We start from the raw sequence: 5124 nt of genomic DNA, 5'->3' as shown, positions 1-5124 counted from the left end.
CAGATACTACACGATTGTTTACTTAGGGCAAGCAATCGTCTAGCAAAACTATGCAGTCGTTTAGTAAATACTACACGATCGTTTACTTGCGCAAGTGAGAAAACTCAAAAAACTTTTTCAATCGTTTGTAAATCATCATTTCAAAATAGGAAAACCACTTTCCTTTTAAACTCACGATTACCATGAATTCAATAACCACCCAATCACTTGGTTATTAAAGAAAAATAATTAATTATCCAATAATTAATATTATTATAAATATAAATGATAACCAACTTATCATACTATATTCATAACCTATAGTTTTAATATTTCATCTCATGAAACATATACACCATAGTTCTTTTTCTCTTCCATGGTACTTAATGTAAATCTCATTTACATCAATCCTCTACAAGATGTATCTCATACATCATACCGATTATATCACATATAATCAAAATACCTCTTGTCAATTTGAACATTTCAAATCAACACCAAGAATTGATCCTCAACTGAATCCATTGAGCTACCAAGGGGACCTTATGGACCTATAGCTCGAAGCTCTAATGGTACGTGAATAACTGACTAAACTCTTTATGCCCCTGTAGTTACATCTGTCTTCTTAAGTACCACTGATCCCTCTAATGAACATAAGTCATAGTCCTACTATGACTGGGTCTTCTCTTCCAAAGAGAAGTTGTGGCCACTATGTTCAAGCCCAGAATCAGCCCTTAAGAGAGCAATCTCTCTACTTATCCCTGCTTCGGGAAAGAAGTGAATTCCATCTTGTGGATTGAGTTCCCAGCTCCTAGATTAGACAAGTCCCCAAAAAGGTAGGCATGTTGAGTTGGCAATCTGGCCACTCTCACCTATACTAATCAAAGGACCGCTCTCAAAGGCAGGAGTTCCCAAAACACTCAGGATTGAGGTCGTGTCACCTATGGTCGTTTATGTGAGATGTAAGTCTCTATTATCAACGGCGTTATATACAGAGTCTAGTCATCTCATGGTCCAAGTCTTATACAAACTTTTTGTTTAGGACACTCCCGCTCTTACGTCTCCACGTGAATGGTTAGGATCTATCATCTGTAGTAGTTTACAACACTTGCAAACCTCTACAAAGCGAGTCGTATCCGTAGTGTCACCAGGATCAGGCATCCCATCTTAATCCTTATACTATAGACCTATTTAGGTTAGCACTTAAGCATGATCTACTTGTATATCACATATACATGCTTAAGTTCACATAAGATAACCAAGGAGCTTTGTTTATTGGATATGAGTAAATGCCAGAATTAAATAACACTTATTTTATTCATTAAACAATGTGTATCTTTACAAAATAACGAGACTCTAGGAGAATTAAGACACCAATCCCAACATAATATATTCACTAACTTTTGTAATGAGCATGGTATAATTAAACGCATAACAATTACCTATACACCCCAACAAAATGGGTAGCTGAAAGGATGAACAAAACTCTTATGGAAAGGGTGGGGTGCATGCTCTCAGAAGCTAACCTAAAGGAAGTGTTCTGGGCAGACAGCCACCTACGGTATTAATAGAAGCCCCTACACTTCCATAGACATGAAAACACCTGAAGAAATGTGGACAGGTGTACCTTCAGACTTATCAAACCTAAAAGCCTTTGGGTGCACAAGTACATGTGAGGCAAAGTAAACTTGAACCTAGAGCCCTAAAATGCATGTTTATAGGGTATCCTGAAGGAATTAAAGGCTTTGAGCTTTGGGACTTTAGTTCTAATCGAAGTATTGTGAGTAGAGACATTATTTTTAGGGAAGATGAGATGTTTATAGTGATGGAAAAGGAAAAACAACTGACTGAAGAAGTGCCAAATAAGAATCCCACCACTTTTAAGGTGGAGCTATTACCCAAAATAAAAAATGTCTCAACAGGAAACGATGATCTAAATCCTCAAACTAGTGAAACTGTAGCATGTGAATAGACAGCACAAGAACAAAGTTCTCAACCAGAGAACCTAACAGATTACACACTAACAAGAGATAGAAGAAGAGGAGAAATCAGGTTACCAGCTAGATATTCGAATACTGACTTTATATCAGACTTCGCCAACATTACAGAAAGTATTCTTGATGAAAAACCTTAGAACTTTGAAGAAGCAATGTCAAACAAAGAAAGGGACAAGTGGTTACAAGCCATGGAAGCTGAAATGACTTCTTTAAAGAAGAATAATACTTGGGTTCTAATGCCTCTTCCTCCAAATAAAAAATCCAGCCCTTGCAAATGGATTTTTAAGAGAAAATTAGTTGACAACAGCTCAGAGAGAGTAAAATTCAAAGCCAGGCTTGTTGCTAAGAGCTTTAAGCAGAAAGAAGGTCTAGACTACACTGAAATTTTCTCCCAATGGTTAAACACACTTCAATTAGATTGCTACTTACAATAGTGGCTTGTGAAAACTATAAACTTGAACAGATAGATGTGGCTACAGCTTTCCTACATGGAAAGTTAGATGAAGAAATCCATATGGATCAACCTATGGGCTTTGAAGTTAAGGGCAAAGAAAGTCTAGTGTGCAAACTGGATAAATCATTATATGGCCTCAAACAAGCCCCTAGATGTTGGTATAAACGCTTTGATGATTTTATGAAGAAGATCAACTGCACCAGAAGTTAGTATAATGCTTGTGTGTTCTTTAGAAAAGCCAAAGATGGAAGTCTAATCTATTTACTACTCTATGTTGATGATATGCTCATTGTAGGGAGAAATGTTGAGGAAGTAAATCAGATTAAAGAACAACTAAGTTCTGAATTCGAGATGAAAGACCTAGGACCAACTAAGAGAATTCTTGGTATGGTAATTGAGAGAAGAAGATCCCAGGGTGAATTCTTTGTCTCCCAAAGTGACTACACCAGAAGAATTCTAACTAAATTCAACATGCTGAATGCCAAAGCAGTTGGCACACCCTTGGCACAATACTTCAAGCTATCTACTAAAGATTCTCCTAAACTAGAAGAAGATATTCAGAAAATGAATAAAGCTACCAAGTGCTACAAGCAACTTAATGTACTTAATGGTCTGTACAATACTAGATTTAGCTCACAGCTCAAGCTTAATCAGTAGATACATGAGCAATCTAGGGAAAGCCTACTGGGAAGCAACTAAATGGGTCTTTCGCTATCTAGTTGGAAGCATAAATAGAGGCTTACTCTATAAATCTCCTAATACCACTAAGCAGGCACTTAAAAGCTATGTGGACTCAGATTTTACAGGTGACCTAGACAGGAGAAGGTCTCTTTCAGGGTTTACCTTCCTATTTAAAGGAAATGTGATAAGTTAGAAGTCTAATTTGCAATCAGTGGTTGCTCTTTCAACCACCGAAGCAGAGTTTATAGCTACTTCAGAGGCTGTTAAAGAAGCCCTATGGTTACAGGGATTAACTACTGAGCTTGGCTATGAACAACCACTAGTAGAGCTACTTTGTGACAACCAAAGCGCAATTCACCTTACTAAAAATCAGCAATTTCATGATAGATCCAAACACATAGATGTAAAACTTCACTTCGTTAGAGACATAATTGAAAAGGGCATAGTAGTAGTAACAAATGTTAGTTCAGAAGAGAATGCAGCAGATTTTTTGACAAAGTCGGTGACAAAAGCCAAGTTCGAACATTGTTTAAATCTACTTAATATAGTAGATCAAGCTGGAAAATAAAATATCTGAAGAAGAAGAAGCATCAGAGACCATTTTGTCTCAAGGTGGAGATTTGTTAAGGTGAGCCAAACTGGAGCTTCCTTCCTTGTAACCGATTACCTCTGAAACAGAAAAACAAACTAAAAGTTAGTTTTAAACAGAATGACCTTCTTGTAAATACTCTTCTTTAAATGATTAGCCATATATGTAAATGAGTGATATACGTTTTGATATAGCTGTAAAAAGAGGGAAAAAGGAACTTATCTTTTGCTTGAGAATAAAAGCTAACTCTCTGATGAGCTTCAACAGTGGATGTAGGTGAAAACCGAATCACTTACATGTTTTTGTTCTTCTTCTTCTACTCTACTCATTTCTTGCTTTGCATGCTCAATTTACCATGGATTTGAGTTAAGAAATCCATCAGAAAACTAAGTTTACAAAAGAAGAATGAGGAGGACGAAGTGGGTTTCAGCAAAACCGAGGAAAAAATGGGAGAGAAGTGATAGAACCATTATGTCACCTCTGTAATCTTGTTACAGATTTCATAGTCTTTTTACTACATCAAGAAGAAAAGAAACGTGGCACATTACTCTTCACTCGTTTAATTTTTCTTTTGGACCGAGTTGGAGAATGGGCCTTCATCAGGAAACTAAACTTTAAAGGCCCATTTCTTTAGCAAACTTTCTAATCCAAATAATTCTAATAGCATGTTGTTGACACCGTAGATTATTAAAAACAAAAGCAATCTACAAATTATTCAAAAGGAAAATAATCCTACAAAATAATCAAGGTATAGGATCTAATATGAAGGAAAAACTAAAATCTATGTGGAGTTAAATTACCTGTAACTTAGATCTCTTAATCTGTTAGGAGACATGGTTCGTGGTCTTTCTCAACTATGCAACTCGAACTGGAATGACTCTATATTTATAAGTTGATCTTAGGTTCCCATAATTCCCTAGAACCAATGAGTTGGTTTCTACCAAGCAAGACCATACTTCTATATGGAAAATCATGAATCCATAATCAAGACCACACAATATACCCATTAAACACTCTAAATATATAATTAACATTTAATTTGTTACTTACATAATTCCAACATATCTCTGTCTATTCGATCTTGGTTTGTTGGAGAATTAATGGAGAAGAAACAACGGAGGAGAAGAAGAAAGCATCCCAACTTGAGTGAAGAAGAAATGTTCGTTGAATCAAACCACGTGATTAATTGGGTTGAATGACAACTTGTCGTGGGTTGAACATGCAAGTTGTTTAGCATGGGTCTGACTTTTTAAATTTTTTTGGTTATGCTGTAATTGTAAATAATTTTGGTTCATTTAAAATTATTGAAAGAAGCGAAAAATATTATTTAATAATTTAAATGTGAAATTCCATAATATAAACAAATGACCACGGAAAAAAAAAATCAAAAGTTTGTCTCCATCCCAAATAAAAAAATCGTCAAC

Source organism: Benincasa hispida, chromosome 9 (genome assembly GCF_027475165.1).
Source record: "Benincasa hispida cultivar pf3 chromosome 9, pf3_genome.v1.1, whole genome shotgun sequence".
NCBI lineage: Eukaryota > Viridiplantae > Streptophyta > Magnoliopsida > Cucurbitales > Cucurbitaceae > Benincasa > Benincasa hispida.
The sequence above is the reverse complement of the archived record's forward strand: the minus strand, read 5'-3'. Positions refer to the sequence as shown.